Source organism: Garra rufa, chromosome 1, assembly GCF_049309525.1.
Source record: "Garra rufa chromosome 1, GarRuf1.0, whole genome shotgun sequence".
Taxonomy (NCBI): Eukaryota; Metazoa; Chordata; class Actinopteri; order Cypriniformes; family Cyprinidae; genus Garra; species Garra rufa.
This window is the reverse complement of record NC_133361.1, coordinates 86,080,089-86,104,217: the sequence shown is the minus strand read 5'-3', so window position 1 is coordinate 86,104,217 and position 24,129 is coordinate 86,080,089. Positions and strand designations below refer to the sequence as shown.

General features: G+C 42.8%; 9 non-coding genes across 9 annotated transcripts; 3 read left to right on the top strand and 6 right to left on the bottom strand.

The window, feature by feature from the left end:
* Positions 1-784: 784 nt before the first annotated feature.
* On the top strand, positions 785-858 carry trnat-agu (transfer RNA threonine (anticodon AGU)). The gene has a single exon. It is a non-coding gene; the product is annotated as a tRNA-Thr (tRNA).
* Positions 859-1,393: 535 nt separating this feature from the next.
* Positions 1,394-1,467, top strand: trnat-cgu (transfer RNA threonine (anticodon CGU)). The gene has a single exon. It is a non-coding gene; the product is annotated as a tRNA-Thr (tRNA).
* Positions 1,468-1,647: 180 nt separating this feature from the next.
* trnar-ucu (transfer RNA arginine (anticodon UCU)) lies at positions 1,648-1,737 on the top strand. The gene is given in 2 exon segments: positions 1,648-1,684; positions 1,702-1,737. It is a non-coding gene; the product is annotated as a tRNA-Arg (tRNA).
* Positions 1,738-3,675: 1,938 nt separating this feature from the next.
* Positions 3,676-3,749, bottom strand: trnat-agu (transfer RNA threonine (anticodon AGU)). Its single transcript has one exon. It is a non-coding gene; the product is annotated as a tRNA-Thr (tRNA).
* Positions 3,750-4,220: 471 nt separating this feature from the next.
* trnat-ugu (transfer RNA threonine (anticodon UGU)) lies at positions 4,221-4,294 on the bottom strand. The gene has a single exon. It is a non-coding gene; the product is annotated as a tRNA-Thr (tRNA).
* A 428-nt stretch (positions 4,295-4,722) lies between these two features.
* On the bottom strand, positions 4,723-4,796 carry trnat-cgu (transfer RNA threonine (anticodon CGU)). Its single transcript has one exon. It is a non-coding gene; the product is annotated as a tRNA-Thr (tRNA).
* Positions 4,797-4,951: 155 nt separating this feature from the next.
* trnar-ucu (transfer RNA arginine (anticodon UCU)) lies at positions 4,952-5,041 on the bottom strand. The gene is given in 2 exon segments: positions 4,952-4,987; positions 5,005-5,041. It is a non-coding gene; the product is annotated as a tRNA-Arg (tRNA).
* Positions 5,042-5,242: 201 nt separating this feature from the next.
* On the bottom strand, positions 5,243-5,316 carry trnat-agu (transfer RNA threonine (anticodon AGU)). Its single transcript has one exon. It is a non-coding gene; the product is annotated as a tRNA-Thr (tRNA).
* A 194-nt stretch (positions 5,317-5,510) lies between these two features.
* trnat-agu (transfer RNA threonine (anticodon AGU)) lies at positions 5,511-5,584 on the bottom strand. The gene has a single exon. It is a non-coding gene; the product is annotated as a tRNA-Thr (tRNA).
* Between the last annotated feature and the right edge of the window lie 18,545 nt (positions 5,585-24,129).

Sequence of the window (24,129 nt, the reverse complement as noted above, 5' to 3'; positions counted from 1 at the left end):
ACTCCGTAGCAATGATGCTCGTCGTAGGTCTTGAACTTCAATACTGAACTGTTTTGACCTCTGACACGCCCCCTGAGGATATGTCATTCTTTCGTACACCTTCGGCTCGGTTCGGCAACTTGATTGACACCTGACTAGAACACAGACTCCTCCACCGGCGAAAACGTGCCGTCGACATTCTCTTCTACTCTGATTGGTCAAATGTCGAAAATGTTAAGAAAATGTGAAGAATAGCGCTTTATGATTGGCTGGAAATGTTGAAGTGCTTCGACGCGATTGGCCCAAATGTTATAGTGCTTCGACGTGATTGGCTGCGCAGTTCAACATTGCTCGACATTTCCAAAATATTGTCGGACTATCCTTCGGCAGCTGGCGTTCAGGTCGCAGTCTCCCCTGGAGGCGTGGGTTCGAATCCCACTTCTGACAGACTTAAGTTTCGGCTACGGACAACAGCTACGGTCTTCAGCAGCAAGGCTGTAACTTTGCCAACTTTGCCTTGTGTCAGGGCATTAACTTTGCCAAAGCACCACATTTCAGTCGACGTCAGAATTAGTATAAAGTGGCAGTAACGCCGACGGGCGTTCCGTTAAACTTGAGAATTACTCCGTTTTATCGTTTGTGCGACGTCACTCCTTCCCCGATACCAAGTTGCAGGCACTTTTAAAGAATGCCTTGAAAGACTATGTCAAGTCGTATTAGAATCGAGTCAATATTTCCTTAAGATGAAGGCAACATTGCTTTAAGGTTCACGAAAGCTTGCCTTCCCTCGCCTAGCGTGCGGGGTGGCGCCGTGGCTTAGTTGGTTAAAGCGCCTGTCTAGTAAACAGGAGATTCTGGGTTCAAATCCCAGAGGTGCCTTTGGTTGAGCGCCACAATACAGCCGAGCTTGTGCTTTACCAAAAAACAGACGACGAATGGGGACACAGAGTAGCTCGAGGACAGCGGGTGGTTTCTCTTGCGACACTACCCTCTCACCTGCTTTTGACAGGATAGCATCCCAGGCTATCGAGTCCCACCGAGGAGGCACCGTGGCTTACTTGGTAAAAGCTCCTGTCTAGTACACAGGAGATCCTGGGTTCGAGTCCCAACAGTGCCTTGGGTGGCGCTCCAGTCCCCCAAGCGTGCCTCAACTGTGCACAGACCTGAGGACCTGTCTTTCTGCCCACGCAGCAGGATGTTTGAAGTGTTGATTCATGCATCCTCTAAGTTGCTGCCAGATGAGGTCATTCAAAGGTTGTGGGTTCAAGTCCCACCAGAGTCATGGCTTTCTGGTAACTCTCATACTGTGGAGTTTTAGCCCTCAGGCAGTATAAATTTGTAGACATGTTCTTTTAGCATCCGCCTCTGGATGTTTTAACCCTCTGAGTCACCCTCCCGACACTGCAAGAGGTTTGGCGCCGTGGCTTAGTTGGTTAAAGTGCCTGTCTCGTAAACAGGAGATCCTGGGTTCAAATCCCAGCGGTGTCTTTCCACCGGTGGCTGTCTCTGGTCTCGCTGTTGGATGGGGACCCCGACGACGCTCTGTTTTTGAACCGTGCAAAGACCCGAGGACCTGTCTTTCTGCCCACACAGCATGCCACTCGGCTGAGCTGGACGGGCACAAATCTTTAAGGAAAGCCCTCAGTGGCCCAGCCTGGCATACCAATGGGCTCTGTGGCGCAATGGATAGCGCATTGGACTTCTAGGCTGCCAGATGAGGCCATTCAAAGGTTGTGGGTTCGAGTCCCACCAAAGTCGTGCTCTTTGTCATTTTGTTAAGCCCGTACTGCGCAGTGTTGCTCTCGGACAGCAGAAACCATTTTGAGGCCTCCTGTTCTCAGCGTACATTGATTTAAAAAAAAAAATGTCAATCATATTTAAAAGGTAGCAAAACATGCCCAAGATCCAATTCAGTGAGGTATGGCAATCACTGTCTTGCATCAAGTGAAGGCAGCAGGACGTTCGAAGTGTTGATTCATGAATCCTCTGAGCCGCCCTCCCCTCGCCTAGCATGCGGGGTGGCTCCGTGGCTTAGTTGGTTAACCCTCTGGGGTCTGAGGTGTTTTGGGGCCCTGAAGAAGTTTTGACATGCCCTGACATTTGTTTTTTTTTTCAGTATCTTAAAAACATATGAATGGTTAAAGTCAGATTACATTGTAATCAGCACATAATGGGCTACAATAATATGCAAGCAACATTAATGTGCATGTTTGTGTTTTTGAGAAACCTATGTTTATGCGTGGTTATTGAAAATCTAAAGTTTTGAAGTCACTGAAATAAGGCCATGAACGACTTATAGGACATTTCTTTACAAGACTTTAGATAATTGGATGTCGTAGGCTAGAATTTTTTAAACCAAATGATGTGAAAATCATCTCGTTCACTCGTTCAGAGAAAACAATATATTGATTTAAATTTTATAAAACATGTTTTGTGATCGAAAGGGATTATTCATAGGTGTGGCAATGACCCATGAATATTTAGCAGTTCACACCTGAGAGACAAAAGAGCCCTCCCTAATGGCCCCATCAATGACTGACTTGGAAACAATGTGAGAAGATTCAGAGAATGGAGTTTTAGATTATTTTTATTTTATTTACTACACTGTATAAACAAAGCATACATAATGAAGGTCAAAGACACATTATTGAGCTCCCTCTCCTAACCACACAGATGTGCACAGACTTTGTGGCATTTCTGAAAACTTCTTCTGAATTCTGTTCAACAAATGAAACAATAAATCTTACCTGCTATTTTGCGTGCACACAAAAAAAGTCAAAAAATTGTTTTACACTAGAATATCACTGTCTATATATCATATGAATATCATTGCACTTGCTGGGCTGGAACCACGCCCAAGGCACCGCTGGGATTTGAACCCAGGATCTCCTGTTTACGAGACAGGCGCTTTTTATTTTTTTATTTTTTTTATTTTTATTTTTTTTTTAAAAACATATTACATCACAAAAAGTACAAAATACATTTCACATCTATTACATATGCAGATATGTACATTAATTCATTCATATTTCTGCCATTTCCATTCCAAACTGTTTTCTGAATACTCTACCAATGTGTTTCCTTTTACAAACGTTTCAATAAAATCATCCTCTCTGTCACTCATTAGAAAATATTTCCATATTAAATTCACAGAATTTTCCATTTTGTTTTTAAACAAAAACCATACATCAACTTTCCTTTTTTCATATTTTGATACATTTCTTCTTAGCCATATTACATTCTTTGCAATTGTTGTCAATAAAGTAAAGACATTCACATTACAACCTTTACCATTGTACCCAAATAAAACCATTTTTTCCCAAGCATTTTGTGTCATATTCTCATTATATTTTTCTTTCAGCATGGATTTTACAATTTTTTTCATTCTTCCCATAAAATCATCCAATTCTTCACAATAAAAAAATAGATGTAATAGACCTTCATCACTTTTCATGCATACCTTACACCTTGGATCTTTTTCTATCCCAATTTTACACAACCTCATTTCTGTTAAAATACCATTATGTCTTAATAAGAAATTAAAATCTTCTAAAATTGGATCCATATATTTCATTCCCACATTTTTCCAAATATCTATTTCATCTACATCATATCTTTCTTTCCAAACCACTCGCTGACCCTGCTTGCAGGTCGCTCGCGGAAAAGCTTGCGCTTGCTGGACACAAACCCCGCCCAAGGCACCGCTGGGATTCGAACCCAGGATCTCCTGTTTACTAGACAGGCGCTTTAACCAACTAAGCCACGGCACCACTCCTCTTGTTGCAAGACAGTGATTGCCATACCTCAATGAATTGGTTCTTGGGCATGTTTTGTTACCTTTTAAATATGATTGACTTTTTTTAATCAATGTACGCTGAGAACAGGAGGCCTCAAAATGGTTTCTGCTGTGCGAGGGCAACACTGTGCAGTATGGGCTTAACAAAATGGCAAAAAGCGTGACTCTGGTGAGACTCAAAACCACAACCTTTGAATGGCCTCATCTGAAATTCTAGAAGTCCAATGCACTGTCCATTGCGCCACAGAGCCGTTCAATATGCCAGGCTGGGCCACTGAGGGCTTTTCTTACAGATTTGTGCCTATCCAGCTCAGCCGAGTGGCACGCTGTGTGGGCAGAAAGACAGGTCCTCAGGTCTTTGCACAATTGAGGCACGGTTAAAAAATATACAGTGTAGTTGGGGTCTCCCATCCAACAGAGAGGCCAGAGACAGCCACCGGTGGAAAGGCACCGCTGGGATTCGAACCCAGGATCTCCTGTTTACAAGACAGGCGCTTTGACCAGCTAAGCCACGGCGCCACCTCGGTTGGATCCGTTAGCCTGGGATGCTATCCTTCAAAAGCAGGTGAGAGGGTAGTGTTGCAAGAGAAACCGCCCGCTAACCTCGAGCTTCTCTGTGTCCCCATTCGCCGTCCGTTTTTTGGTAAAGCACGAGCTCGGCGGTATTGTGGCGCGCAACCAAAGGCATCGCTGGGATTCGGACGCAGGATCTCCTGTTTACTAGACTAGCCTGGCAGCACGTTCGCCCTCCGGAAGGGCGACTCAGACGATCCAGGCTTCCAGAGAACAGGCCAAGGGTTGGCTGACCGTGCGCTGGACAGCTTTAAGGCGTTTGCCGACAACTGAGTCTGGGCGGTTTGCAAAATTACCCACTCGCTGCCCTAGCTATCCCTGTTTCCGGGTTGCTTTCGGACAAGCTTGCGCTTGCCGGACTGCAAAGCCGCACAAGGCACTGCTGGGATTTGAACCCAGGATCTCCTGTTTACGAGACAGGCGCTTTAACCAACTAAGCCACGGCGCCAAACCGCATGCAAGGCTGTCGGGAGGGTGACTCAGAGGATCAAAACATCCAGAGGCGGGCCAGGTGCTTTTCCGCTTAAAAGAGAATGTCTACAAATTTCTACTGCCTGGGGGCAACACTGCACAGTATGAGAGTTACTAGAAAGCCAAAAGCCATGACTCTGGTGGGACTCGAACCCACAACCTTTGAATGGCCTCATCTGGCAGTCTAGAAGTCCAATGCACTATCCATTGCGCCACAGATCCCATAAGGGTGTAGCAAGCAGAGCCGCGTGAAGGCTGTCCTTTCGGGTCTGTGGCCGTCCAACGGTAAGAGAGCGCAGGCTCTCTCTGCAGGAAGGACAGGCCCTAGGGTCTCTGCACAATTGCGGTGTCGTTTGAAAGGCAGAGGCACTGTAAGGGCCTCAGGTCCAAGGGAGAGCAAAAAGATCCAACCTGTCGTTTGCAAGGCTCCACTGGGATTCGAACCCAGGATCTCCTGTTTACTAGACAGGCGCTTTAACCAACTAAGCCACGGCGCCGGTCAATATGCCAGGCTGGGCCACTGAGTGCTTTTCTTACAGATTTGTGCCTATCCAGCTCAGCCGAGTGGCACGCTGTGTGGACAGAAAGACAGGTCCTCAGGTCTTTGCACAATTGAGGCACGGTTCAAAAATATACAGCGTAGTTGGGGTCTCCCATCCAACAGTGAGGCCAGAGACAGCCACCGGTGGAAAGGCACCGCTGGGATTCGAACCCAGAATCTCCTGTTCACTAGACAGGCGCTTTGACCAACTAAGCCACGGCGCCAACCCGCATGTTAGGCGTGGGGAGGGCTGTTCAGAGTATCAAATCAGCATATTAGATTTCTGAAGGATCGCATGACACTGAAACCTAGAAAAATAATGATGCTGATTATTTAGCTTTGCATCACAGAACTGAATTATTTTTAAAATTATATTAAAACAGAAAACATTGTTATAATGACATTTCACAAAATCACTTTATTTTTGTATTTTTATCGCATAAAGGCAGATTTGATAAGAATAACAGACATTTGATCAATACTGTAATTGATTCTTTTTGCTTCATAATTTTTTTTTTATCTGCTATAAAATCTTAAAATATGGTCCACCCAAAAAGTTCAAATTCTTTTATCTCTCTCGTGTTATTCCAAACCTTAATGGCTTTGTTACTTTTTGTATTCTTTCTATATTTTAAATATGACATATTATGAATTAAATTTTAGTTTTTACCATGCACTTCATCATCTATCAATCTTATTTGATTCTGGTGAGCCACACATTTTAAATGTAAAATGCATTGGTTTAGGTTGGCTGGTTCAGGATGGGCCAATGAACTTGGAAGCTATTCTGGTGGTAAACAAAAGTGGAGAGAAAGAGAACTTGACACAGCCTGATAAATGAAAACCAGACAACAAGCACAACTGTGAACTGTGTGGCACCCTCTCAAATGATGAATGTGATTTTATTCAGATTTGACTATTAAGCAAAACGTTGCATTTGTAATGCATTGTATTTAGATATTTTGTATCTAATAGTGTTATATTAAGACTAAATTTATGGCAAGAAAATCTGATGTGAAGATTCATAAACTACAGATCAACTATCAAAACAAACCTATGCCCTTGTGTGATGATTCAGCAAAACATTTACAGTTTTTTTCAATTGTTTACACACAATTTTGAAAACCGGGTTCTTTTTTTCAAAATATAATCACAATTATCCAAACACCACACTCAATTTGCAAAATTCCTAGATTGTTTGCAAAATGACACACTTCAGTCAAAACATATACACATATTTGTGAAAATGCTATTAGTTGTCATTTAACCAACACAGTCCTCAATGATCAGACACTATTGCAGACAGTTTCACACTGCTGTGATAATTAAAAAACACATTTGTAAAAAAAACTAATTTTTAGGAAATAGCATGTGCTAGATTTTTGGGCAGACATTGTTATGTAAGGGATCATTTCCATGACAAAACAAAATAGTGACAAACAACATTCATCATGATTAGTTTGAGATATAGGGAGAATGAACACAAATATGCCTACTATAAACTTACCAAGCACTGCACAACACTGATGCTGCAGACTGAATATTTCAAGTATTTATTTCAATTCAAGAAATACAGTATTTCTTACCATAATCAGTTACAGTAATCAACCAACAATGAAATCAATGAAACAAATAAAATCTGTAGACAAATAAAAATTACTGCATGAAGTACATACAGTTTGACTCTGGAAAAAAAAAGCAACACAACTACTGTAACTATTCCTCATCTCTCCGTCTGGCTGGATCAGGCATTAAGATTTCATCCACATCATTTTTGATGAATACAGGTGAACTCACCTGCTGCCTTTTATGGCACACCTGAGTGCTGCGTTTTCAAATTAGCACATGTGTGCTTCCACACCTTGTGGATGTGTTTATCCAACTTGTTCATTAGTGTGGTCATTGGCAATCCGGGGCTTTGTAATGACAAGGAAGTAACCTCACAATCCTTATCTGTGTCTAAGGTGTCGAAATGTGTGTAGAGTTTTACAAATCACTGTGTGTAATGTTTTGCAAAAAGAGTGAAGCAGACATTGTGTGTAATGTTGTGCAAATCTGTGGCGGCGTTTTGCTCCTTGGAGTAGAATTTTGCAAATTGTGTGGAAATGTTTATTTTAGAGTGTAAACAATCGTAAAAAACTGTAATAATAGGCTGTTATTTACAGTCGCAGATTCCAAGGATGACTATGATGCAAGACACCAAGTTCCTGTCTTGGATTTGTACTGAAATGCAGCCCATATTTCATGTTTTTTTTTCTGGCATGACAAGGCCCTTGAAGAGCTTCACCTCAACATTCAGGTAATCTTTACCTGTCTGAAGGCTGTCATCAGACGTGGCCACTGCAAGCTCAACTCCCCATCTGTGATATACTGTTGAGGTATATTATATATTAGACAACATATTAATTCGCTTCACTGGAAATCATTTTAAAATGTCAAGTAAATGATGACAATTTTCATTTTTGGTGAACTATCCTTTCATCAGTTTCTTTATTTTGAAATAAAGTTTCTGAGCTAGCTTGAGATTAAATGTGGGTCATGTTCTTTGAAGTTATATAGTTCTCCACTGTAGTCTTCAAGGTGTGAGGTGTATTCAGATAGCTTTGCACATGTAGCTCTTCAAAGTTAGCCTGAAGTTGTTAATCAACACATGCACATAGTTTCACACAAAATACATACAAATTCTCATTAGATCACATTGCACATACACAACTAGTGCATCTAAAAAAAATAGAATATCATGAAAAAGTTCTATATTTGTTGCAATTTAATTCAAAAAAGCAAACTTTTTTTATTCTAGATTCATTGCACACAAACTGAAATGTTGCTAGATATTTTTTGATGTATTATTCTGATGCCTGGGCTTCAAAAACGCCTCAGCAGTGCCACAGGATTATTGCCTCCATGTCACGCCGCATTGAAGCCGTAATTTGTGTGAAAGGAGCCCCAACCAATTATTAAGTGAATAATTAAATCTACTTCAGAGATCTTGAACATTTCTGTTTTGTATATCTTTTTGATCTTTGGAAAAAATATTCAAATTTTTTGAGGGACTGATTTTTTGTATATATATTTTTAGGTTGTATCAATCTGAATTAAAACTAAAAAAAAAAAACCTCTTGAAATATTTCAGTTTGTTTGCAATGAATCTAGAATATAAGAAAGTTTCCTTTGAATAATTAAATTACAAAAAATAAAGAACTTTTCCATGAAATTCTAATTTTTTGAGACACACTTGTACAGATGCAAACAGAAAACATATTTAAAATGCATAAAAAAGTAAAAATAAATAAATAAAAATCACAGGAAAAGGTTATATAAAATACATTTTCACTACTAGTGTTTATCCAGTTATGGCCAGCTACATTATTACCTTATTAGACATTATAAACTCACATCCCACACAGAATATGTTGTCTTTTTTGCTATTGTCATCACACACTGAACTGCCTAAGTCTGATTGGGACCATGGGTCTCCAAATATGAAGACCAGCCTAATAGGTCAACAATGGGGTCATGGGCAAAATCAGTCTCAAATGCCCTTGAATAAAAACAAAACCATTCACAACAGAACTTTCAAATCTGTGGACTCAACCAAAATAAATGACCCAATGTTCACATGTTGGACTTACATTTAATACATTTTATCTTCATGAGCCGCAGGGTGTAATTTGGATTTGTCTGTGCATGTGTTGTTTTACTTTTAAAGGTTTGGTGCCCATCCACTTCGATTATATGACTGACAGACTGCACCGGTTTTAGTCAAAAATCTTTGTTTGTGTTCTGCTGAAGAAACAAAGTCACCTACATCTTAGATGCCCTGGGGGTAAGCAGATAAACTGCTTGGTGAACTATCCCTTTAACATAATTCCATAGCTGTAGATGTGTGAAGAAATGAGAAGAGGGTAATCCAATGAATCACTCTGTTGTCTAAACATGATTTTGCAAATGGTTTTTCAGGTCATTTTGATATATGAAACTCTCCTCACAATGAAGACACTTGTAAGGTCTCTCTCCTGTGTGTATTCTCATGTGAACTTTTAGGTTTCCTTTAACCGTGAATCTCTTTCCACACTGAGGGCAGGTGAAAGGTTTTTCTCCAGTGTGAACTCTCATGTGATTCTCAAGGTTTGCTTTGTGTGTAAAACTCTTTCCACAGTGATGACACATGAAAGGCGTTTCTCCAATGTGAATTTCAACAAGTTCCTTAAGGTGATTCATGTCTGTGAAACTCTTTTCACATTGATGACATTTAAAACCGTTCTCTCTTGAATGAATCCTCATGTGATTATTAAGGCTTAAATTATTTCTGAAACACTTTCCACACTGATTGCATGTGAACGGGTTCTCTCCCGTGTGACTTCTAATGTGAATCTTAAGGTTTCCTTTAACCGTGAAACTCTTTCCACACTGAGGACAGATGTAAGGTTTCTCTCCGGTGTGAATTCTCATGTGGATATTAAGGCTTTCTCTGTATGAGAAACATTTTCCACACTGATCACATGTGAAATGCTTCTCTCCAGTGTGAACTCTCATGTGAATCTTGAGTTTTTCTTTTTGATTCCAGGTTTTTCCACACAGTTTGCAGATGAAAGGCTTCTCTCCAGCGTGAATCCTCATATGATTAGAAACGGTTGATTTATGTGAGAAACGTTTTCCACACTGACCACATTCAAACGGCTTCTCTCCAGTGTGAACTCTCAGGTGACTCTTAAAATCCTCTGTTCTTAGGAAGCTCTTCTCACAATGTTGGCAGGTGTAAGGTTTCTCTCCAGTGTGAATTTTCATGTGGACTTTAAGGTTTCCGTTTTTACTAAAATTCTTTCCACAATGTTGGCAGAAGAAATGACTTGCAGTTCCAGTCTTCTGAACTCTTTTTTGAGAGGAATTTTTTTCAGTCTGTGAAAAACTAAAAGGTTTTTCTCCAGTTATGAAATCAGGATGTTTTATATCTTTCTCTTCCATTTCATTCAGATCTTGACTCTCCACTTTTACTGTCACAACGTGACAAAGGCAAAAAACAAAAACAAATACATGTTAAGCCCAGTTGAATAGCACTATGCTATCCGTTATGGAGTAGAATTATTATTCACATTTTGAGTTTGTGTTATGCACCTTTACATAGGCATATAAGCATGCTTGGATGGCTAGAAACACTTTAAAAAAAATTACAGAATCAAAAATAATAATGATTGTGTAAAAATGTCATCTTAAAGGAGTAGTTCACTTTCAGAAAAAAAAAATACATATAATGTACTCACCCCCTTGTCATCCAAGACGTTCATGTCTTTTCTTCAGTCATAAGGAAACAGTTTAAGTAAAACATTTCAGGATTTCTCTCCATTTAAAGGACGTCTATGGTGCCCCCGAGTTTGAACTTCAAAAACGCAGCTTCAAAGGGCTCTAGCTGATCACAGCCAAGGAAAAAAAGGTCTTAGCTAGAAAAAAAATGGGTTATTTTCTAAAAATGTTTACAATTTCTGTACTTTTTAACCTCAAATTATTGTCTTGTCTCAGCAAGATGAGGGTTTGAGATTAAAAAGTATATAAGTTGTAAATGTTTTTCGAAAATACTAGGGCTGGTCCGAATACCATTTTTTGAGCTTCGAAGCTTCGGTAGTAATCAACATCGAATATTCGAAGCTTCGGTGGGAGGGGCTGAACATATTCTTCTCTCTAATAAAGGCAGGAATCTCTGTATGTCTTTCTGTTTGCATTTTTATTATGTCGAGAACAGTTCATCCAAATGATTTTTGCTGTGGACCCAAGGGAGTGCAGTGTTGCATTTTGGTGCAATATGGACACACCACACGTTCAGAATTAATAAATTGTAATAGAACATTGCTGGATGTGACGCGCCTCACGCAGGCAGAGCTTATATGCTTCATGAACGGACACTGCGCTAATGATACAAAACACACAGGTCTGTTAAGTGCAATACTTTTAATAAGGTAGCCTAAAAAATTTTAACAAACAAATCACTCCTAAATCAGAAATTAGCACAGTAATTACTGGCACCGTGAAGGGTAGGCTATTTACAGTTTTTTTCAATTGTTTACACACAATTTTGAAAACCGGGTTCTTTTTTTCAGAATATAATCACAATTATCCAAATGCCACACTCAATTTGCAGAATGCCTAGATTGTTTGCAAAATGACACACTTCAGTCAAACAATACACATTTCAGTCAAAACATATACACATATTTGTGAAAATGCTATTAGTTTTCATTTATCCAACACAGATATCAATGATCAGACACTATTGCAGACAGTTTCACACTGCTGTGATAAATAAAAAACACATTTGTAAAAAAAAACTAATTTTAGGAAATAGCATGTGCTAGATTTTTGGGCAGATATTGTTATGTAAGGGATCATTTCGATGACAAAACAAAATAGTGACAAACCCACAACATTCATCATGATTAGTTTGAGATATAGGGAGAATGTACACAAATAGGCCTACTATAAACTTACCAAGCACTGCACAACACTGATGCTGCAGACTGAATATTTCAAGTATTTATTTCAATTCAAGAAATACAGTATTTCTTACCATAATTAGTTACAGTAATCAACCAACAATGAAATCAATGAAACAAATAAAATCTGTAGACAAATAAAAATTACTGCCTGAAGTACATACAGTTTGACTCTGAAAAAAAAAAGCAACACAAATACTGTAACTATTCCTCATCTCTCCGTCTGGCTGGATCAGGCCATAAGATTTCATCCACATCATTTTTGATGAATACAGGTGAACTCACCTGCTGCCTTTTATAGCACACCTGAGTGCTGCGTTTTCAAATTAGCACATGTGTGCTTCCACACCTTGTGGATGTGTTTATCCAATTTGTTCATTAGTGTGGTCATTGGCAATCCGGGGCTTTGTAATGACAAGGAAGTAACCTCACAATCCTTATCTGTGTCTAAGGTGTCGAAATGTGTGTAGAGTTTTACAAATCACTGTGTGTAATGTTTTGCAAAAAGAGTGAAGCAGACATTATGTGTAATGGTGTGCAAATCTGTGGCGGTGTTTTGCTCCTTGGAGTAGAATTTTGCAAATTGTGTGGAAATTTTTATTTTAGAGTGTAAACAATTGTAAAAAACTGTAAATAAAAGAAGAACGAAAAAAATGGCGCGGTGTTTATATATAAATAAATTATTCATATCTAAATTATTTATAAATAAATATATATATACATTATATATAACATTTGTGTATATAAGCCTATATAAAATACACAGCCTATGTATATTATGTTGAAACCCAAAATAAATGAGGCCCAAACATTATTAACAAACGTGCGTGTTTATTTGAGCACTTCAGTCAGTGAACAATCAGAATAAATAATTCAAATCGAAAACAAAACTCTTCCAATAGCTATAGGCCTAATGCATATGCATTTAGGTATTAAAGCCGTGTCAATGAGCAAATGGCATCAGGATCGTCAACTTCATCTTTGTGTCAAATACTAGTTTTTTAATAAATAATTCAAATATCTCCCTACTTTTTCCCCGACACATTCATGGTAATTATTTTTGCGGGGGCTTTGCGGTCAGCTTTAGCCTATGCGTGCATTTAAAGCAGAGGCGCAGTTGTCATTACGACAGTCACAGCCCTAGTTTTGCTTAAACCATTTACAGTTTTTCTCAATTGCTAAAACACTATAACCAGTCTTTTGAACTAAAATTTCAAAACTATAACGCCATTTCTCAAAAAGCACACCCATTTCCCTAAACATTAAACACTATTCCCTGCTTTGACACATGAGTTATATTTGGTGAACTGTTACTGCAAAACTCTACACACAAATCCCTACATTTCTCAGTGCTTACACCATGTGGTCATTTAGAAAGCACAAGCATTCAATATTGTTCACTCAAGTCTGCGAAGTCTGAGCTCAATTAGCACACAATTACCCAAGTGGAAACACTAGGAGTCAAAATTTAGCACACACCAATCAGAATCTTCAATGGAGATAAAAGAGCCAAAGTCAGCTTACAGTGTTTCTCAGTCACTTTGGTGCATTTCTCAGATCAGAAATGAAACTGCCAAAACTACTTGTTCAACATCCACATCATCTAGTCTCTTGTGCACATCATAAAAAGCTTCTCTTTCTTTTGATCAAGTTGTGATTGCTTTGGCACATTCATACAACTGATTATATACATTTGTCTGCGGTTTCCTACATTATCAGTTGCTATTGTCATGTTGCTCAAAATGTATTATATAGTTCTCTGTGTAATAGTCTCACCCCTCAAAACATCAAGTCATTAGCTCATTGTATAAGTCATTACCTAAATGCAAAAAATTTTATCTAGTTGTCATAAACTGTCAATCATATATTCTACACATTTCTATTAGACTTTTTGTCAATTTGCCATGAATTATTCAAGTGAATCTTGACTTTCACTAATGAAGATAATAAAGATCAACCAATGATAAAGCAGTTCTCTGAAAAAGCTCAAAGGCACATCTCATGAACCTTCAATTGGAAAGCATATATAGACAGAGGACAACACAGGAGTTACAAATTCTGACAGTGGGCTTTCTTATTTTTATTTTCACCTTTGTGCCCATATTTCCTTTTCTTTTCTGCTTCACAATGACGTTGTAATGCATTTTTTTTTTTTGTCAGACCACTAGTACAAGTGTAACTTTGAATCCTATTCAGTCTTTTTCAATCAATATCCCACCTATAGTAATATGTAATTTTGAAGTGGAAGAGTAGGAGGTGAAAGAGGAAGAGGAGGAGAAGAAGGAGTAGGATGATGACGACAACGACAACATGGAAGAGACAGGAAGGGCAAGGGAAAGAAGACAAGCAGTCTCATATATTTTAGTTGATGGGTGCCAGGGTTGAATCAGGCATGCAAGAGGATTTGACCCCTGCTGCCTGGCCAGGACTAATTTAGCCTGTGATGCTGAAGAGGTTCTTTGGCCTGTTCCAGACCAAACACAGGATGTTGGGCAGAATAATTATTTTGTTGTTGTTTGCTGTTTTGTTCTGTTTTCTACAGTACATTACTGTAAATTACAGTTTTTTCCAATTGCTAACACACAATTTTTCAAACTGGTCTGGTTTTATCAAAATACTTAACACAATTCACAAAACCACACACCCAAACTGCAAAATACCTCATATATCCTGTAAAATGAAGCACTGCAACCGAAACTACACATAGCATTATCAAAATCAAACTTTTGCATGAAATGGCACACACTTCATTCATATTACCAGATTTTTGCCTAACCAACTACACACTCTTGGGCATAATGGAAAGCACCCCCATCTTTAGTATGCTTTGCCATAATACTAAAATATGTATCAGATTGTTCATATTCACAGAAATATGCAGATACACACACATCCTGTTGCAACATTTTTTTATTTTATATTTTTTTCACTACAGTAAACAAGTCAGTGCAACATATGCACAGCAGATATATTTACATGGGACTGAACAAAAATATTCTTACAAAAAACAGTAGACTGCAAAATAAAATTTCAGAAAAAATATATTACAGTTAAAAAAAGAAAAGAAAAAAAAAAGGTTCTCACCTGTGGTCTTTTTATAGTGCTTACATCCTGATTGAAGTGTTCACAATTAACCATTGAGGTGTTTGGCCAGGTGGCACATGTAATTGGCCAATTAGCTCATGCAGTGTAATTTTGAATAGCAGTGTTTTGAAATGGCAAGCATGTGACTTTATGTCAGATTGTTGTGTCTTATGCAGAGAACTGTTTTCAGTGCATTTACAGTTTTTTTCCAATTGCTAACACACAATTTTTCAAACTGGTCTGGTTTTATCAAAATACTTAACACAATTCACAAAACCACACACCCAAACTGCAAAATACCTCATATATCCTGTAAAATGAAGCACTGCAACCGAAACTACACATAGCATTATCAAAATCAAACTTTTGCATGAAATGGCACACACTTCATTCATATTACCAGATTTTTGCCTAACCAACTACACACTCTTGGGCATAATGAAAAGCACCCCCATCTTTAGTATGCTTTGCCATAATACTAAAATATGTACCAGATTGTTCACATGCACAGGAATATGCAGATAAACACACATCCTGTTGCAACATTTTTTTATTTTATTTTTTTTCACTACAGTAAACAAGTCAGTGCAACATATGCACAGCAGATATATTTACATGGGACTGAACAAAAATATTCGGTAACACTTTCTATGAAGCCCTTATTTATAATACATTATAAGGGTATTCTTAAGACATTATAATGAATGCATAATGCATTATAAAAAAACTTATAATATGTTATATCATCTCATGAGTATTCATAAGAACAGTTTTAATGTATTATAATTTGTACTTTTTTGTGGTTATAGCTTTTAAGAGAATGATTACCTCCTCATAGTTATAACATATTATAAGTCTCATATCTTGCCATGTTTCTCATGTCACTTTACTTAAAGCATACAAAGACCACTTATAAGTAATTATAATATTTCCCAAAGAACCCTAAGATCAGGTATCAGTTTAGATAAATGTGTAATATGAACAGTTTGATGATTTTGATGGTACCCTTCAGACAGCTTTTGATAATTAACTCTGCAACTGCATGTCAGCTAGCAGTAATTGTTATTATGCTGAATATATGCTAACACTAAATTTCGATGTTTCCCCAAAAGACAAACTATTATGTTATATTATAAGTAACTTTGCAAGTACATGAACATTCTACCTAGCCCAACCATAACCTAAGCCTACTAATACTCTAAGGAGTGTTGGTTGGCATGTAGTTAGAAAGTTTAAGCTTATAGTCAATAGACTTAGGGGACCATCAAAATAAAGCGTAATATAATGTAAAAAAATAAATGTAATATGATATAGTCCATTATAAATTAAAAAGATTTAATATGCCGTTCATTGTGTGTTATAAATGATCATAATCTTAAAAGTTATAACCTCAAATACTCAAGTATTATAATGTATTATAATTGTTATTATGATTATTCATGAGATAGTATAACATATTATAAGGTTTCTTATAATGCATTATGCATTTATTATAATGCCTTAGAAATACCCTTATAATGTGTTATAAATAGGGGCTTCATAGAAAGTGTTACCAAAAGTTCTCAGCTGTGGTCTTTTTATAGTGCTTACATCCTGATTGAAGTGTTCACAATTAACCATTGAGGTGTTTGGATAGGTGGCACATGTAATTGGCCAATTAGCTCATGCAGTGTCATTTTGAATAGCAGGGTTTTGAAATGGCAAGCATGTGACTTTATGTCAGATTGTTGTGTCTTATGCAGAGAACTGTTCCCTTCCGGGAACTCGAGCCGCGTCTAGAACGCTATGGGGAACGCCATTGGCGGGCCGCACTCTGAACTATGTCTAACAACCAATGAATGACGGGGGGTGACGTCACAGGCGCGGTGACGTCACCAACCAGGAAGTATAAAGCACGTGCGTTTGAAGCCGGCGGCAGCTTTTGTCATTCAGCGAGAGCGCTCTGTGTCTGTGTCTGTCTTGCCATTTCTGCTGTTTTTGTGTCCAGTTTGACACACTTTTATTTGAGTAGAATGGCATCTTTACAACCTATTAAGAAAAAGAGTTTGATGGTGGTTAAGCGCCCGCATAGACAGTGTGTCCCTCCCTGCCAACGCTTCATTGTTGGTGGGGATACACACAGTCTATGTGTGGTCTGCTTGGGAGCGGAGCATGCACAGTCAGCCCTCGAAAAGGCTGGCTGTGAGCACTGTGAACGCCTGCCGGTGCGTCTGCTTCGCTCCCGGAAAGCCCTCTTCGAGGAGGGGGTTTTCACTAGCGTGCCCCGTGGGTCTGGCCCCGCTTCCGCCGAGGCGGAGCGGCTGCTGCACTCGTGGGGCTCGCAGCTCGATCTGCTGGAGGGTATGGAGACGGGTGATCCCCTATCTCCGCCCTCACTCAGCGGATCGAGCGATCTCCTCCTGGATGTGGAAGCCCGCGCTGCGGTTTCTTCCCCCCGGGAGGAGGTCCCCGAGTTCCTCTTGTCTTCCTCCGAGGAGGTTGACATTGAAAGTGTTACAGAGGAACCACAACCGCCATCACGCTCGCCTCACTATGAGGAGCTCATAGAGGTGCTGACTAATGCGGTAGCCAAACTACACATCACATGGCCCGCAGAACAACAGCAATCACATGAGCCGCGGCGAAGCCGATTAAATGATCGCTTCCTGCGGACAAAGTCAGCACCTCCAAAACGGAGCCTTCCCTTCTTCCCCGATCTCCACCAAGAGCTAGCGAGATCGTGGGAAAAGCCATACTCCTCCCGTCTTTTCTCCCCCGCTGAAAATTATGGAAATGTGGGGGGGGCAGAGGAGAATGGCTATAGGACGATGCCACGGGTTGAACAGACGCTTGCGGGCTATCTGTCACCCGGCTCGGCGTCGTCCTTGAAGGCTCCGTCCTTGCCCACCAGGCCCCTTAAAGTCACTTCTGGCCTGATGGGTAAGGCATACACGGCAGCAGGTCAAGCAGGGTCTTGCCTTCACACCATGGGCATCCTGCAAGCCTACCAGGCTGACCTGCTGAAGGAGTTCAGCAGCGGCGAGGAAGTTAGCGTTACAGAGATGCAAAAAACTGCAGATCTCGCTCTCCGCGCCACCAAGGAGGCCGCCCGTGCTGTTGGGCGGTCTATGGCAGCCCTGGTGGCCGCGGAGAGGCATCTCTGGCTGACCCTGTCCGACGTAAAAGACAAGGACAGGGTCACGCTTCTAGACGCCCCCCTGCAACCATCTGGCCTCTTTGGTGCTTCGGTTGATACCGTTGTGGCCAGGCACCAGGAGGCCCGCAAGCAGGCGGCGGCGTTCAGAACTTTCCTTCCTCGCCGCGTGTTCTCCTCTGAGGCTGCTGCTCCATCTAAGATGCAGCCTCAGCCGTGTATGAGCTCCCATAGAGAGGCACAAAAGCAGAGCGTTGCCGCCCGTGCTCCCCCGGCCCAGCCTAGGGGACCCGGAAAGCAGCGCTCTAAGTCGGGGGCTTCCAAGACGAAGAGGCCTGACCTGAGGGTCGTCCTCCAGTCAAGGAAGTCCTCGGCTAAGCGGCCCTGACGGTTGTGGTTCAGGGCCGTTGAGGGCAGCCCTTCTCGAGGGGGTTTGCACCGTACCTCCAGGTGTGGGTTTCAGACCCCTTCGTGGCCCTCAGGAGATGAGTCAGCTAACCCTGCCAGTGTTACAGGGCGCGGCTATCTCCCGCGAGCATCCTCTAGCTGGTCCGCCCGGAAACGTAGCGGCCCTGGAGAGTTCGCAACCCCCGTGGGGGTTTTCCGAGGAGCTAATTCCGGCGCTTCCTGCCAGTTCGCTGTTACAGGACTCCGAGTTAGTTCCTCAAGTAAATCCAGACACCAGTCCCGAGAGGCTGGTACCCTTAGTGAACTTTCTGGTTCCTCAGCACAGGAAGTATCTCAGGTTCGCTTTCAGGGGCAAGGCTTACCAAGACAGAGTGCTTCCTTTCGGCCTAGCTTCCTCACCCCGCACTTTCACGAAGTGTGTGGATGCTGCGCTGGCTCCATTGTGACTCCAGGGCATCCGCATACTCAACTAACAGTTAGCGGTTCAGCATCGAGGTGCTGTTCTCGCTCACATGAAAGAGTTAGGGTTGAGACTCAACGCCAAGAAGAATGTGCTTTCTCCACTTTAGAGGACCACTTACTTAGGCGTAGGGTGGGATTCGATCTCCACGCAGGCACACATGTCTCCTGCACGAGTCGATTCCATACTGACCGCAGTGAATGCAGTAAAGCTAGGCCAGTCACTCACTGTCAAACAGTTTCAAGTACTGTTAGGTCTTATAGCAGCCGCTTCCAACGTGATACCTTTTGGACTGCTGCACATGAGACCACTACAGTGGTGGCTCAGGACCAGGGGGTTCTCCCCGAGGGGAAACCCACTCCGCAAGATCAAGGTCACGCGGCGTTGCCTACGTGCCTTGGCCATGTGGAGGAAACCCTGGTTCCTCTCTCAGGGACCGGTACTGGGAGCGCCTGGTCGCCGCATCACGCTAGCGGCCGACGCTTTCCTTGCCGGTTGGGGAGCGGTCATGCGTGGCCACTCAGCCCAAGGCCTATGGAACGCCCACCATCTCTCGTGGCACATAAACCGCTTAGAGATGCTGGCAGTATTCCTGGCCCTAAAGAGGTTTCTCCCAGACCTAAGAAGCAGACATGTGCTGGTCCGTACAGACAGCACTGCGGTGGTTCACTACATAAACCACCAAGGAGGACTCCGCTCACGCCCCTTATACAAGCTGGCGTACCGGATACTCCTTTGGTCTTAAGAGAAATTCCTCTCCCTGAGAGCAGTCCACATCCCTGGACATCTGAATATGGGAGCAGACGTCCTGTCAAGGCAGGGGCCGAGGCCCGGGGGATGGATGCTTCACCCAGAGGTGGTGAGGCAGATCTGGAGAGTGTTTGGCCAGGCACAGGTGGACCTGTTTGCGACTCAGGAGATATCGCACTGTCCCCTCTGGTACTCTCTAGTTCCTCCAGCTCCACTGGGGCTGGAGGTCATGGCACAGACGTGGCCGAGGCTGCGTCTGTACGCCTTTCCCCCGATCGCTCTGCTCCCGGGAGTTCTGGAACGGGTCCGTCGGTTTCTAGTGCGGCTGCTACTAGTAGCCCCGTACTGGCCGGCACGAGTATGATTCTCGGACCTGGTATCTCTCCTAGACGGCTCTCCGTGGGAGATTCCCGTCAGGAGGGACCTCCTGTCTCAGGCTGGGGGCGCGATATGCCACCCCCACCCAGAGAAGTGGAGGTTATGGGTGTGGCCCCTGAGGGGGCACAACTCATAGGAGCGGGTCTCTCAACCGAGGTTGTTGAGACCCTTCTCCAATCCAGAGCTCCCTCTACGAGGAAACTGTATGGCTTTAAGTGGAACTTATTCGCGAGATGGTGCCGCGAGCGCCACCTGGACCCAGTCAACTGCCCGGTTGGTACAGTTCTGGAGTTCCTACAGTCTCGCCTATCCGCAGGGCTAGCTCACTCCACTCTAAGGGTATACGTGGCGGCCATAAGTGCCTACCACGCCCCTTTAGGTGGCCTCTCAGTAGGTAGAGAGCCCTTGGTCATACGGTTCCTCCGCGGTGCGCTCAGGCTGAGGCCTCGAGTGACACCCAGGGTCCCCACGTGGGACCTCGCTGTGGTGCTAGAAGCTCTCTGCAAGCCTCCATTCGAGCCCATAGAGGAGTCTACGGATCGCGCCCTCACAGTTAAGACGGCGCTCCTGTTAGCACTCACCTCCCTCAAGAGAGTAGGCGACCTGCAGGCCCTTTCAGTGGCCCCATCTCACTTAGAGTTTGCCCCAGGGATGGCCAAGGCCTTTCTATATCCCAGGGTCGGGTACGTCCCGAAGGTCCCCTCCCTAGCACCGCAGCCAGTAACACTGCAGGCGTTTTATCCTCCTCCATACGTGGAGCCAGGTCACAGGAAGCTAAACTGCATGTGCCCAGTCAGAGCTTTAGACGCTTACGTCCACAGAGCTGCCACGTGGCGTAAAACAGAGCAACTGTTTGTCTGTTACGGCCCCCCTAAGAGGGGGAGCCCAGCTTCAAAGCCCACTATTAGTAGATGGATCATCGATGCCATAACTACTGCTTACGAGTCCTCTGATCTCCCCTCACCGATGGGACTCAAGGCTCACTCTACTCGGGGCATGAGTGCCTCGAGAGCTCTGACGGCAGGTGTCCCAATACAAGACATCTGTAATGCTGCGGGTTGGTCCACGCCCCTAACATTCGTTAGGTATTACGAGCTCGACCTCAGAGCCGCTCCAGGCTCGGCTGTACTCTCGGTCTAGTGCGCTAGGCCTAGAGGGTCAGCCACCTCCCTAGCCAGGAGGAGACTTCTCAAGGCGCATTCTTTCTGCGGAAAGAAGAGAAGTCGTTTCGCCACTCATAAGAGATCTGCAAAACTTTACCCCTTTTGTCCGTGAAAGCTAGACAAAAGCCCTTTCGGTCCCTCTTGTCCTGGCAGAACCCCCAGACAAAGGACTAAGACCCCTCGTGAGCCCGAGGGCCGAGGGGTGCCTCTCGCACTGGCTGGCGAACCAGGCAGAGGTCACGGTTCTCGTGTGCCCGAGGGCCGAGAACTGTACAGCCCTCTTGTCCGCGGAATGCTAGACAATGGCTTAATTCTCCTCGTGTTCTGACGCGGATGCTATCAGACCGAGTGTACTCCGGTCCCTCTGGTTTCTGGCTTTCCCCAGACCAAGGACTAAGACTCCTCGTCTGCCTTCACAGAAGGCCGAGGAGTGCCTCATGCACTGGCTGGCTACCAGGCAGAGGCACCTACTGTCTTCCCCGTGAGCCCGAGGGCCGGGGATTGCAGTGCCCTCTTGTCCGCGTAATGCTAGACAATGGCTTATTCCCTCGCGTCCTGGCGGAGCTCCAGGCCGAGCCTTGGATCCCTCTTGTTCTGGCTGAACCCCCAGACAAAGGATCACCCTCTCCTCGTGTGCCCGAGGGCCGAGGAGCCTTGAGGTCGAGCTCACCGTCCTCGTGGGTCTGCGGACCGAGGACTTCCCACACCATCTGTCCGCCAAGTGCTAGACAGTGGTCATTCGGTCCCTCTTGTTCTGGCTAACTCCCAGACAAAGGACTAAGACTCTGCGTGTGCCTGAGGGCCGTGGAGTACCTCTCGCTCTGGCTGGCGACCAGACAGAGGAAGACTACCATTCCTCGTGTGCCCGAGGGCCGAGGACTACAGGGACCTTCTTGTCCGCGTAATGCTAGACAAGGGTTCTCTCTTTTTCCACCCTGGTTGAGCAGGGCTCGGAAATTATGGGGGCGTTGGTAGTCTCGTTCCCCATAGCGTTCTAGACGCGGCTCGAGTTCCCGGAAGGGAACGTCTCGGGTTACGTATGTAACCTTAGTTCCCTGAGGGAACGAGACGCCGCGTCTCGGACCATAATTCCCGCACCCTGCGGCGCTCGCTTCATTCCTAAGAGCTGCCGCCGGCTTCAAACGCACGTGCTTTATACTTCCTGGTTGGTGACGTCACCGCGCCTGTGACGTCACCCCCCGTCATTCATTGGTTGTTAGACATAGTTCAGAGTGCGGCCCGCCAATGGCATTCCCCATAGCGTTCTAGACGCGGCGTCTCGTTCCCTCAGGGAACTAAGGTTACATACGTAACCCGAGACGTTTTCAGTGCATTTAAAAAGTGTCATTTTGAATTGCAAAATGTGTGTAAAGCAGAAAATGTGTTTAGACTTTTGGAGACTTGAGAAGAAGTTTTGCTCTCTGTGTGTCAGTTTAAATAATTGTGCTGTGCATGTCATTTTAGTGTGTTAGCAATTGGAAAAAACTGTAAAAAGTGTCATTTTGAATTGCAAAATGTGTGTAAAGCAGAAAATGTGTTTAGACTTTTGGAGACTTGAGAAGAAGTTTTGCTCTCTGTGTGTCAGTTTAAATAATTGTGCTGTGCATGTCATTTTAGTGTGTTAGCAATTGGAAAAAACTGTAAGAAATAAAACACTTGCAAATGCATACATTTGTTGTGTTTATCATGTGAAAAGTTTTTTATTTTTATTGTTTTTGTAGTATTGTTTTGAATTTATCTCATCAGTGTGTAAAACTGTGTTGTAGTGTGTGTTTTTTTTGAGGATTTGTGTGTCATGTCTGAGAGAAAAGTTTGGTTTTTCAGCAAGATTGAGTTGTTTTGAGTGGAGAGCTTCATTTTGACCTCAATATAGGAAGTTTGGGGAATTGAGTTAGAAGTTGTGGATTTGTGTTTAGAGTTTCGCAAATAAGAGGCACAATTTCAAGAAATGTGTTTAAGCAATTGAGAAAAACTGTAAGTGGGCCCGACTGTACTTTATAGTGTCTCTCAAATATTACTCAATTTCTCTCTCTCTCTCTTTTTTTTTTTTTTTTTTTGCTGTTTCTGTGTTAGTGGCGCAGCAGTCTGATCTTCTTCATTAATATTTAAGCGCAAATGAGAATCGTTTTGCGGGGGATGCAAGGTGTATGAAAAAAAAACGAATATTGAATCTCAAAATTTAAAATCGAATGCCAACCCACCGAACGAATATTCGATTTGAATATTCTGGTCCAGCCCTACTAACAACCATATAATTGTTTTAATAGTAATTTACTCGTTTGTTTAATTTCAACAAAAATAATATTCTAAGCATAAAGCGATGGAAATTACCTACACTTATACTACAGGGCCGTTGAATGCTTGAATCTGATTGGCTGACGAACGTTCTAGAGGTGTGCATTATATTCAGGGAAACGCTCGGCGAACGTAGTTCCAGGCAGCTTTAGACCGCAGTGCATGTCTATATCACTTCGCCATATACGATTTCAGTTATTTCAAAGGTCCTTACAGCCCAAAACAGCAAAATAACTAAAACCCACAATGACACTGGCCAAACTAATAAATACAGTAAACATCCGGATAAAAACGACAGATTATTTCCATGTTTTTTTCCACAATATATTACGTTTTATTATGTACGGAAAGCACAAACTATTTCTCTCGCCCTCTCTCACTCTCCTCACAGATGCACACACATAACGTTACAGTTTGCACTCGCGTTAGCATTCGCGCTAATGTTGTTAGCGCTGCTCTGACGATTAACAACTTAAAAACGACATGACAGCTCTCACACGCGAGGTAACATAACAACGGCGTGGTCTTGAAGAAAATGAACTTAAAGTTTGAGAGACACAGACGTGAGAGAGGTAAAGTCATACACTTAGTTTCTCTCCCTCACTCTTTCCGT